This window comes from Haemaphysalis longicornis, unplaced genomic scaffold (genome assembly GCF_048455015.1).
Source record: "Haemaphysalis longicornis isolate Haplotype H1 unplaced genomic scaffold, Haemaphysalis longicornis Haplotype H1 scaffold_1, whole genome shotgun sequence".
Taxonomy (NCBI): domain Eukaryota; kingdom Metazoa; phylum Arthropoda; class Arachnida; order Ixodida; family Ixodidae; genus Haemaphysalis; species Haemaphysalis longicornis.
The window spans coordinates 20,554,823-20,567,510 of NW_027526203.1; the positions used below are offsets into that span (position 1 = coordinate 20,554,823).

The following is a 12,688-nucleotide window of genomic DNA, read 5'->3' on the forward strand; positions in this document are numbered from 1 at the left end:
TATCATCGTGACTGGCCAATTCACCTGAGTGGGGATGTTACGGCTATGTGCTGTAGCTTAAAGGCCAACTGCACTCAAATTTTTGCTTGTCCAAATTTAATCCAGATAAGTAGTCTATGCTCTTGAAGTCACCATGGCGAAATCCTTAGCTCCGGTATTACAGAGCACGCCAGGTACCTTCGTTCAAAGCACCCCCGAGCAGACGACGTATGCACCTGGCGGAGAGTCGCCGAAACCAGTTCCGAGCGGCCTTGTGACGGAGGTTGGGGAACCTGTCCGTGAAGCTCGCGCTTCTCTGGCGACTTGCATGGCACTGCGCCGGCTGCAGGGATGCGTTCGGCCGGGATTTCTCTGCTACACCAGCACGCTGTACTGCCGTCATCATCACATGTTTAAAACTAACCGCATAGGTAGCAATATCCGCCTTTTTTTTTCAATGCAATGAAAGAGGTTAGAAGCCTACAAACTATTTTTACTTGAAAATAATATTTTTACTCAAGGGAAAACAAAGCGCAAAACGAGCAGTTGCCCTACATTTGTCACTTCTTTTGCACCTACCACAGAAAGAGATATTATAAATTCTTGACCATTTGCACTTCCCCGTCCAATATCGGCCATATTTGGGCTGCCCCAACGCCACCTTTTAGACCTTTCCAAAAGTTTCACGACCTAACTAGAGTTGCTGTACACGCAGGTATAAACATTTTGGCGTCTTTTGCCTCACTCGCTAAGTGAACCAAAATCAGCCTTTCTCATAGTAACAAATACATCCGCACAAATATCGGCCGTCCTCCTCGTGGAGTGCGAAAGCTAACGAAACTGCTTTTCTCCTAAACAATAAACTAGATTTTTTGTTCAATTCTCAAGGGAAGTATTTACTAGTGGTAGAGCGTTAGATATAGTTCACTTGAAAGTAAAGTGTTTTCAGCAGCACATGCCTCTGGTGAAAGTAGAAAACAGTGCCACATATAGGAAACTTTTTTGTGTTTTAGTACATCATTTAGATGTGGAAGCTGGCTTATAGTTTCAGACCACTTCTTAAATTCGATTCTCGATGTGCAGCAAGGTGAAAAATACTGGGCCGATATTTACGAAGCTGTTTGTACCTAATGTATTGTAGAAATAGTGATTGATCTCCGCCTGCTTGCAGTTTGTTCTCTTCAAACTGAGCGATGTGATTTCGAGGCGCCGGCTAACGAAAGCTACTTTTCGATATCGTAGAAGCAGGTAGCCTTGTAAATCAGGGTCCACTTTTTTACTCGCAATGCCAAGAATCGCCACTCCGGCAGTTATTCTGGTGGAAAAAAAATCACGCCATATCCACGGAATGAATTGCCAAGAAATTTAAAACTCATTGTATGTCGGGTTGCTTGTACCTGTGGACTTTTTTCAGTTTAAGGGCATAATGCGCTCCCTGGGTCCACCTTTAGTCAGCTAGACCCACTGAGCTATAGTGGTGTCAAGGATGTGGTGCTGGACTTGCACTAGGGATGTCCTGGGTTTGATTCCCATGTGGTTTGAACTCTTCCCAAAGTTTTGAACTCAATCCACTCTTTGCTCTCTTTGCACTGCCGGCCGATTTAGGAGCTGTTGTGCTAGTACAGACAGCGGATAGTGGCTTCTTAGTCAATGGGCCACTTATTGCTTTCGCGTTGATAAGGTACAGTTTTCAAGATTGTGTGTTACGGTCGGTTACACTTGCCACATTTAGGGTTCTTTAAATCCGACCATGTGCAAATTGCAGGCCTGTGATAAATGGGTACAGGTGATTATCTAGATGCATAAAACTGCACCTACTGTCAAGGCATGCCGTGAATTTGTTGGTGGAATAGACATTTACAAACATGCATTCGCATGATTTCCAGTGCAGCATAAAAAAATTGAGGTAAAAAAGGTGCATTGTAATAAAAGGTGCATTGTAATTTTGCAGCTCCAAAGTACTAAACTACATAAGACCAGCACTGCTTCCCCTTGTGGTGCTTTGGACGGCTCACAGCAAAGTCCACTAAGCATCAGAATCAGCTAGTGCTTGATGTAGTTGCTACATCTATTCCCTTTGAAACGCAAGCTGCTGGACACCAGATTTCCCTACACTAATAACATTAGAATTGGGTTAGAAAAGTGAAATGAACTGGAAAGCTGTGGGTGAAAGGTATGATCAACATGACAATTCCAACAGGGACAAGACCACCTTGTTTTGGGAGCTTTACCCAAAAAGACCAAGGCACTTGGCAACAAAAGGAGCCCCAACTGAAAACAGAGCAAGGCCTCACGGCTTATGGAGGGTGCTTCTCGTGGTAGAATATAACTGCCTGTCATCATGCGATTTCGACTGCCCAGGAGTCTTCACCACCACTGTGTTGACATTGAAGGAAGGTGACAGGAAAGTGTCCGCAAAGTCGCGCATCAAGGCTACTATTCCTGTTGACACTGGACAGATAAGAGCCAAAATCACAACTAAACTAGTTTTCTGCACAAGAAAGAGGTCACTTTCTTGTTTTTCCAAAGCTAATAACATGCCCTTAAATAATCCATGCATGACATATGTTCATCACAGATGGGTTTGGGTGCACCAAATTATTTGTTATACGGAACCTTTTTTCCCCGCACTGAGCAGTGCGAACTCGCAGGAAGCAGTTTTATTTCGTGTAAGGCATTTCTAAGAGCAACGCAATCACTTTGTTCTCTGTCTACTTTACTCATATTATCAATTCGTAAATTTATACCAGCAAATAGAAAACAAACAGAAAGAAGAACACAATTTAGCGCACGAGATATCCCCAGCTGTCCATTGCTTTGACACTCGCTGAAAGATTTGTAATGGTCAAGCTGGCATAGATCTGTAGATCGTTTGGTTTTGTTTTCACTGGCATTACCAGTACACACGCTGCTGTCTTCATGGCTATCCACTGCTGTGTTAGTGTAAACACTCGCTTTAAATGTATGCAGAGAGAGAACGCAGCAGTGTATCTGAAGTATACCATCAATTATAAGCCAGGCAAGGGCGGGAACCCGTTAGGTCGTGACAAGTGGCCTGCGAACAACAGTTCCCACTAGAATGGCAGGATGAGTGCTGCACGCAGGCTAGGGGCACCGTGACTGCAGTCAGGAGATGCTGCAAGAGAAAAATGAAACGTGAAGAATCAAACAACGTTCACGCAACAGTAAATAATCTACGACGACTGAAAAGAAGGGCAAACGACAGAGAAGACCACACAAGCACTGCCCCTGCCCTGCGTAGTTATCGGGGTCGTTCCGCCTGCATTTGCATCAGTTATAGAACGCTGAGTGGTTCACTATTAAATATGAAAACACATAACGAAGTAACCATCCCTTGGCAGGCACTCCTGGCAAGCAAGAGTACTAGATGCAGGAAAGAGGTGCAAGAGGCTAAAGCAGCGTGTTACAACGCCCTCACGAACCACACGCGCACACGGAAACCTTGCCAACAGCGTTCTGTCACGCTCTAACTTCACGTATAGATCGCACAGCAAGTTCATTTTCGTTACAACATTAAGAGAGGTTAGCACAAGGCACGTTGCTTAGAAAAATCGTATAGGATAACAAGCGATGTTAATGACGCCACATTGAAGAAGAGACAAAGAAGCGCCACGGGCGAGACGGGTTTCCGCGCCGTGCAACAAACCGCCAACAGCTTGCGATCGCCGACAGACGCGAACAGAGCAGCATAAACAGGAACAATAATACAAGACGGTGAGAACGCGCCTTTAACAATTTCGTAAACGTCGCTAATATAACTGCCGCAAACAGAAAGCACGCTTTGCAGTAGGAGATATGCGAACTGATTGCAAACCCGCCAAAAAACACTCACCTGGTCGGCCGATGGTAACTGGCCGATGGTAACAGATAACTGCAAAGCTGTTGTGCCAGAAGATGCTGGAGCTGTTGAACGACGACTGACAGGGCGACAACCATCGCCAGTTTATGAATTCTTGCGTTGTCGAACGCGACTACTTGAATCGCTACGGCACGTACGCCGTGTAGGCAGCACTCGGAAAAATGTAAACATACCGCGCGGGAACGCTGCGAGCAAACGTGACGTCACATCCGCCTAGCGATGCTCCTCACCCGCCCAAGAGGTTGGTTAATTCCTCTCCTGAAGGGCAGGTCCTGAGATGGGGTTTTTTGGGGGGTCGATGGTATCGGAGCGCAACGGCTATTTCTTGAACTAATCGTGACGTGCTTGTGCGCTCTTGATTTAATCAATTTTTTACGAGCGTAAAAACATCAGAAAGCTACAAAAAACATCTTTTGTGTGTGGGTGCTTTTACACAGTCACACATATTTGTTTTATACCGGAGTGTAAAGCACTACACCGGGCGAAACCGGGCTTGACGCATGCTTGACGCTCCGTTCTCGGCGGAAGGATACAGTGAGCGCAGGAGCAACGACGCTTGCAGCCAGCGTGATCGCGCAGCACTCCGTGTCTCAGTTTTCTTTGCATTTGCTTTCTTGGACGCTGTACCCGAAAGGATTCTTTGCACCATCTGTGTTTCGAGCGTAGCCTCGACGTTGTTTCAGAGGTGGTAACGAACGGCGCGCCAAGGGAGCGCCGCGCCGACGACGAAGGAGGAGCTCCGCATGCAGCGCTTGGACGACGCCGGGCACTGCTCGTGATCACGAGGCGCACGCTCAAGTGCGCTCACGCGGGCTGAATAAATCAGTTCAAGCCCAAACGCTGTCGCAGCTGATTCTCTGCGGCGGTCGCGACAAGGGCAAGAGCATGCTCATCCCGTAACGACAACTGCCAGAGTTTAATTTCATTGCTTCCCATCAAGTCATGATCGCAGGAAAGTGTGGTTTGCTGCACCGGCCTTCTGAATGAACCTGTTGCCTAGTGTCCTTAGCGCGCTTTACCGTTTACCGTGTTAAATGAAGCAAGAGTAGCCGTTTGCCGCTGAAAACGAAAGGATTGCACTCTGCGGTTTCTGCATTCCGGCTTACCGGCTCTGCGGAGTAGCGACATCTGGCGAATTTGTCGCAAAGCAAATGACACAAACGTTTGTTGCCCAGAACTGTTCGCTTACGCTTGAATTGAAATGGCTTGAATCTTAGACGTCTTAGATTGAACTCTCACAATATAATAATTTTTTTTTTTAAAAGAGCCGTATACTTCTACTGTAGAGCTTAAAAATCGAAATGATGATGATGATGATGTTTTGGCTGTACCCTTTGAATCGGGTGGGTGTGCCGCGCACACGCTAGCCAGAACAAACAGCAAGAGAAATGCATGACAAACATAACGACAATAACGCGGCCCGAACGAGACACAAGCATATGGCACACCAAAAGGAAACACTTAACACTCAGCCACATACGAGAAACCAAGAAGAAAAAAAAGCATAACATAACGAAGAATCTGATAATGTACAATTAACGTCCCTGGGCTGCCGTCGCACACCAGCGTTCCAGGCGGCGCTTTGTACGCGCAACAGCGCGCACGTCCACCACACCGTCGGCGTCCCCGAAGCCGAGTGCTTCCTGCAGGGTCGGAGGCGGAGCACTTTCGCGGATATTGTCACAGTGTCCGAGACCTGCACAGCTTAAGATCAAGTGTTCAACGGACTCGTCACCCTCACCACAAGCACGGCACACCCCACTGGACACCTGGTCGTCGAACGTTTTCTGGCGCACAAGAGTACGGAGGGCTCCCGCACGAGCCTCGAAGAGCAGCGCGCTCCCCAAGCTGTTGTCTTACAGCTTGGAGCCACCGATCGAGGTCTTGTGCTGCGCGTAAACCGCCAGAGTAGGCTTTTCCCGCACAGCACGCTGCCACATCGCTTCCTCTTCCTCACGCACTCGACGGCGCGTGTCACGTGTCCAGGCTGTTACAGTGTCCGCAGAAACAGGCTCGCGGAAGAACCCGTACTTCTTTTCCAGAAAGTACACACGGCGCGTCCAGTTTGTGCGGATGCAAGCCGCTGCTAGATACTCGAACACGCGTCGCGCCCAGCGCTCCCGATGCATGAACTGGAGGCGACCGCGGCACGACAGCTTACCAGCCTCCTCACGTGCTTCAAAGGACGACCAGCCGAGGTCTCCCTGTACCGCTTCATTGGCCATATACCGATGGCATCCTACAGCGGTGCGTCCCACTGCGCGCTTCTGTCTCTCGAGCCATTGCCGAGTGGACGTTGAGAGGCACACCACAGCATTCGCGAACGTGAGAGCCGGCACATGCACGAACTTCCACAGGTCACGCACCATCAGGAAACGGTTGCAGCCCCACAAGCTTCGGCGGCGAAGAATGCACTGGCCACGAACGGCAGACTGGCGCACCTTTGCCTCGTGGTGTGAGTATATGGAAGCACCGGCAGAAAGCACTACGCCCAGGTACTTATAAGAGGAACACATGCTGATTTCTTCCCCGCCGAGGGTAACTGCTGCGTCTCCGCTGGTTCCCGCGAAGGTAAGAACCGCAGACTTCTTGGCGCTGAACCGGAGTCCAAGCTGTGTTACCTCAGCGAAGCAGATATCCAGCAGGGTCTGCAATTCCTGCGAGCACTCAGCCATGAGTACCAGGTCATCGGCAAATGCAAGCCCTGGCAGCGGTATTGCTCGTCCGCCCCAGTGGTGCTGTATCTGAGGCGAAAACCGAGACCACATTGGAGAAGTTTCCGCTTGAGGCATACAGGATATACAAAAGCGGGGATAGCGGACAGCCTTGACGGAGGCCCCTTGTGACAGGGATGTGGTCTGACTGAATCTGACCAAAGTGCGCCGTGACGGTGTTGCCCTCGTAAACTCGTTGGACCGTCCGCAGCAGCGTTTCCGGAAGCCCGAGACGACTGAGTTTCTGGAAAAGGGGGGCATGGGGGACAGTGTCGTACGCCTTTTCCACGTCCAAAAAGCAGCACATTAAAGAGCGCTGCTCCCTGATCGCGATTTCGGCACACTGTGTCAGTATGAACATGTTATCGTCCAGACGACGGCGTGGGCGAAACCCGTTCTGAAGTTCGGTCAGGAGCCGATTGGACTCGGCCCAACTGCTCAGCCATTCCTTGAGGGCGCCCATGAAGATGCGGTACATCGCGCTGGTCACCGTGAGGGGTCGACAGTCCTCCAGGATATCCGCTTGACCACCTTGCTTAGGTATAAGCGTCAGCCGACCGTGATGCCACTCTTCAGGGATGGGTCCACCCTCCAGAATGCCGGTAAACAGCACCGACAGCTGTTCTCGTGTCGCTGGCCCAAAGCACTTCAAGAGCCGCGCTGGTAAACCATCCGGTCCGGTGGCCGTACGAGAGCCGAGTCGAGCCAAGACACGGTCGACTGTTATGCTGGAGAACGCCCAGCGGAGTTGCGATGCTTCTGAATCAACAACCTCAAGCGGAGTTAACAAGGGGGCGGTACCCATGGCAGCTTCATTTGGTGAAACATTGGTGGAATCAGCATCCATGGAGCCTAACAAGCGAGTGAAGTGCCGATTCAAGTGCTCTTTGATATTGGGGACTTGTTGTCCCGTCACGGCATCTCTGAGTTGCTGCGGGGGCTCGTCTCTTCGATGTAAGCTCTTGACATAACGCCAGAACTTTTGGGAAGTAGCTTTTCCCTCTTCCCGCATAGAGTGCAGCAGGCGCAGGTTATGCTCGGCAAGCTTAGTCTGCACTAATGCTTGCACCCTGCGTTTGAGCGTCAGGTAGTGTTGCCAAGTCGTTATTGTCGCCTCAGCGTCGCCTGCTTTGACTGCACTACGGTGGTCACGGTTTGCAGCGCGACGCGCTTGCCACGCGGTTTCAACCTCGCAGTCCCACCAGCGATTCAGCTTTGGTTGGTTGAATCCGCGTGCTCTGCTCATGTGCCGCTGCATAATGGAGCGGAGGACTGTCACAAAGTCATCGTATGTAACTGCCTCGCTTCTTCTGTCGCTGCTCTCAAACTCTGCGGCGACTGCCTCAATGGCCCGGTCTGGCAGGTAAGTTCCCGCGATTGCACGTGGAAAGATGTGACGCCTGCTCTCGCCACCATGTGCGAAGTGAAGCAGCAGGCGGTTGTGGTCGCTCCCCAGGCTGTGCACGCCAGGCTCGTCAATGTAGAGCATTTGGAGAAGGCCAGTGAGACGGGGATCGACACCAACGCATAATCAATGGTTGTAGCACTGCCACGCGCACACCAGGTGAGTTGCCCTTGACAACGTTGACCGAGGTTGGCAATTTCTAACTGCAATTCATCCGCCAACTGGAGCATCAACCTGCCATTTGCATCGGTGAATCCATCCAGTTCAGTTACGTGACCATTGAAATCGCCTATAATGACTATTTCTTGGCCCTTGGCCCATTTTCTTGCATCATCTAAGACGCAGGCGAGCAGTTCTGCGTTAGCTGCCTGGTGCGTTGATACAACAGACAGGTACAGGACGCACACTGCCGCAGGTACGCCCAAAAAGTTCGCCAAAAGCCCACAGGTGGTCACGGCACTCCCCCTTTTGACGTTTCCACCGGAGGCCGCGTCGCCAAAGCAAGCCCACACTTCCACTTTTGCGATCGTTTCCCGACCTATTCTGGCCTGTCCAGCACCAGTCCTAGTGAATGGGCGGTTGCTCTTCATCACGGAGGTGCGTTTCTGCTACTGCGTAAACAGATATGCCCTCCTCCTCAAGAGCACGATACAGTTCTGCCCATTTCTGGGTACGCCGGGCACCGTTCATATTCAGGAAGCCTACTTTTACACACCTACGATATGCGCGTCGACGACGGCGGTGGGTTCGCTGCAGCTTAGTTGATCTTTCTACGGCACGCACTGTTGGGCCATGTGGTGGCGAACGAAGTCGCCGACCAGTCGGAACAGGTCGAAGCCCACACCAGGTGGACCCGTAAACTGCGGGGGTGTTGGCCACAACTGCGGTAGAGGGAAATATTGGGCAGGAGGAGGAGGCTGGGGCCGGGGTATTGTCCCTAACTCATGGGGGACCCGTACTGCCGCAGGCGCATAATGGGTTGGGGGCGGTGACCTTTCCCAAGGGAACGCCTGTGACCAGAGAGGAGTAGCCGGGTACTGTACTTGGTGTTGTGGGTGGGGTGGTGCGTTGACGCTGTGGTCGCTCTGCGTTGCCCTGTGCACTGGTGACGCAAGGGACCTGCGTTGCTTCCTCGGCGTTTTGGAGTCTTGCGAAGACTGCGGTTTCTGAACCGTCGGGCGGCCACGGTGGATTCGGTGGCCTAAAAAACCTTGAGTAGCTTCGCAGATCCTTTCAGCGACGAAGCTGATTCCTTGAGGACTGTAGCGCACGCCCTCTTTTTCCCACATCGTGGCGACTCAGCCTTTATTCAGGTTGACGAACCTATGTCGGGCTCGCTTGCACCACTTTCGCAGCTGGGCATTAGCAAGCAGAACGGCGGCCCGTACCTCTTCGCCCTGATTGGTGACATCAGGTATGGATCATACCAGCAACCTGATCGAGCGGTCTGTGCCGCCATCCAGCGCACGCGTCACCTGCTCGGGCTGGCCTTTCATCACTTCGGTGAGCCCGACATGTACAACGTAGCGTCGCTGAATTGGCCGAGCTTTGCGGTCGTACCTGACAATGGATTCCATGGATGTTGCCACTGAGCTGTTCCCTTTCCGGTACATACACCCCACTGCTTTAGGTAGCTCGATCGCTCTTTGTACGGATGTCGCAATCGCACCCACGTTTCCGTCCCCGACAATGATGACCTCACGGTCGACACTCTCAGCAGGGAAGATACACTTGTCACCAGGGCTTGGATGCGACCTCGATGCTCGGTGTTGTTGGGAAGAGGGCGTTCCGGTGGGTATGCTACCCATTCCGAATGCTACCCATTCCGAAATGGGTAGCATTTCGGCTGGCGTACCCGCAAATTTTCCCGCCATTTTTTCGCGGGGCTACCATGGTTGCCAGACCAGGACTGCCCTCTGTTGATTAGCTCGCATCATCCGTAAAGGCCGCGGATCTGTCAGCCCGCTCTGGTAACAAACCCCTGCGACTCTCGGCCGCCTATCTGTGAACAGTGCAGACATCTAGTAGCCAAGTCATCTTGCGCAGGGAGAACAAGGGGAACAGGCTGCTCGACGACTGGGGTTTCCGCTGCATCTCCATCAGGTTTTTCCGAGGCCGGCGCTGGAGAAGGCCCAGAAGAGATGTCAAGAGTGCCAAGAGCTCCCGTAGGCGTCACTTCACCCTGTCGCACCCCCCGATCGGCACGACCACAGCGCGATGTGTGATCCGGTGGCTGTAGGATATCCGGTGCCTCGTGCCTCGGGTCCCCTTCTTTGGAAATCGCGGTCTCCGCCTCAGAACTGTTGTCCACGGAGAGGCGGGGCTGGGCGGTCAACTCCAGAACTTGTTCTTGCAGCTGCATTACCACTCTCCTGAGCTCGGTTGCCTCCTCCGCGGCCTCCACTCTACGGGCCAGAGCAGCGCTAGCGGAGCACATGTTGCAGACGAAGCTTCCTGACGCTCGGGCATCCCGGAGAGTCCTGAAGTCGGTTTCAACCAGGTACGCCCACCTGCGGCACTGGTCGCACTGCACCTGCGGCGCGTCGTCATCCTCTCGCCGCGTCGTAGTTTTAACCATTTCTACGAGTGCGCCGATCCGCAGGCGTACGGAGACGGCGGCACGGGAAACAGGTTTGCGGGGGAGCGGCGAGGACTGGTTTTGGGAGAAAGCCGGCTCCCCAAATGCAGTGCTCCTCGATTCGCGGCGCCGCACCTAGGCCTACTGCCTGGCCACGGTGTCCTTCTGGGGTAGTATGCGGCAGACACTCACCAATTTGCTGTTCTAGATGTGTTCAGTGGAACGTCCGTCATCGAAGCCATACCGGGAAATCAAAAATCCCGCGCGAGGCGGTGGAACTGGGCTGCAAGGCTGAGCGGTAGCAGCACTACCAACATGCTTCCGCGCCGATACCTTCCTGTCGGACATCGGACCTTCCTGTCGGACATCGAAAACATGACGTTGACGCCGCCATCTAGTGGGAAGAAGTAGGACCAAGTATTGCATTAACCAGAATTCACGCCACCGCTAAATATTTCGATATAAAATGAGTAAGATATATTGTAATGATTCCGCAGTTACCTATATTACCTTGCCCAAGACGATTTTGAAAGCATAAAAGAGCTATACTAGTTCATAAAGGCATCTGAACCATTGGAAGCGTGGGAAGCTGGAGTAGGGGCGGAAATTTTGGTCGCTCATTGTAAAAAAAATTGTCATTTATCGTGCTCCTGATCATCATTTAGCAAGAATGTAGTAAACAACATCAACTAAGATTGCTTGCATGAAGCGCAGAGCACAGCGCATTTGCTGTGCCGTAAAGTTCCGGAAGAACGGCCACCCAAATTTAAGTACAGTGATATCAAGTGAAAAATACGAGATGGGCGAAATTTCGGGTCAAGCGCGGAAAGGACGAATAAGTGACCGCATCTACACATGAAGAGATGATTCGGGTTTGTTTTGTTCACTCATCGGCGCTAAAGCCGTGGATTTTACGGGGTGGGCGCGCGTCTTCCAGTAAATTGAATATTTCGCCCGTAAAAGGGGGTGGGCGATGTTTCGGGGGAGGGCGCTCACTCGGAACTTTCCGGTAATCTAATCAAAACGCGAGCGTACATTTCGCCGGCGCAGGGGGCTCGCTACTACAGTCGGTAGAAATTCTAGCCTCTGTATCGCTATGTAGCGACGGTAAAAATAAGTTACCGTTCACGGAAACTCTCGCGCATGCAAGGTCGACTTCCGCAATCACCAGTATCTCCTGCTCAAAGTCCGTAAAGACTGAAAACGTAGCTTAAAAAAAAAAAAAAAAGGACGTCGTCGTCTCATGTGCGACCCACTCGCTGAAGTAACCATGGTAACGACGCCGCTCTAAACCAAACCGCCGCCGTCAAAAACCGCGGACATTCCGGCGGCCAACCATGAAATGAGTGCTTCGCCTCGAACGAGGTCGGACTATGTCGTCATCGCAAGCCGCCGAGCCAACAAATAGTTCTGTCTCGTCGGGGTAATAACTTTTGTTAGCGTGAGCGAATATGCTTACTATTTTTGGACTTGTTTCTACAAGAACTATAGAGTAGATTTCTGACACAAACAAAAACACTTTGAAATCCATCTCAGGCCCCCTTTAAGACCTGCCATGCATCCTGAAGCTATTTATATTCCTGTAAAGATAGTTGATTGGATAGAATTGGTCTAATTATGCCAAGTACAGTTTCCAGAAAACTTAATGAGCTCATATTATTACTCATAACATTTATTTGGGGCAAAATGAACCAATTAAAATAGCATCAGCATGCAGTTCATTTTATCCCGAATTCAACGGTATAACACTTGTAGAAATCCTTTGAAAAAAACTACCTCAAAACCCCTGTAAGGCTAGGCACATGTACAAAAAAAGGGAAGCTGAGAAAATTGCAGTTGAAGTTTTACTACAAGTGACAGATTTATCTACTGAGCATATGAAAAAAAGAGGTTCTAAAATGTAGCTCATTTTTCGCTCAACACGAGTATACCAAGTTTGCTGAAATCTGTTGATGGGAAAAGTATGAAATCCTCTGTCTTGGCACTTGGCAGAAAAACAACAAAAGCAAAGCCAGAACGTTGCTTCAATTTTTATGCTGTTGGCAGCGCGACGTCACTCTTTGGCGACTAGGGCTGAGGTCCCGATCGTGCACCACAGTTGTAAACGTTTATTTTGTTATGTTACTGCTTCA

General features: G+C 50.9%; 1 long non-coding RNA gene across 1 annotated transcript; it reads right to left on the reverse strand.

Annotated features, from left to right (window-relative positions):
- Positions 1 to 469: 469 nt before the first annotated feature.
- On the reverse strand, positions 470 to 4,116 carry LOC144175469 (uncharacterized). The gene is made up of 2 exons (XR_013323642.1): positions 3,833 to 4,116; positions 470 to 3,115 (listed from the first exon to the last, which is right to left on the reverse strand). It is a non-coding gene; the product is annotated as an uncharacterized LOC144175469 (long non-coding RNA).
- Positions 4,117 to 12,688: the final 8,572 nt, after the last annotated feature.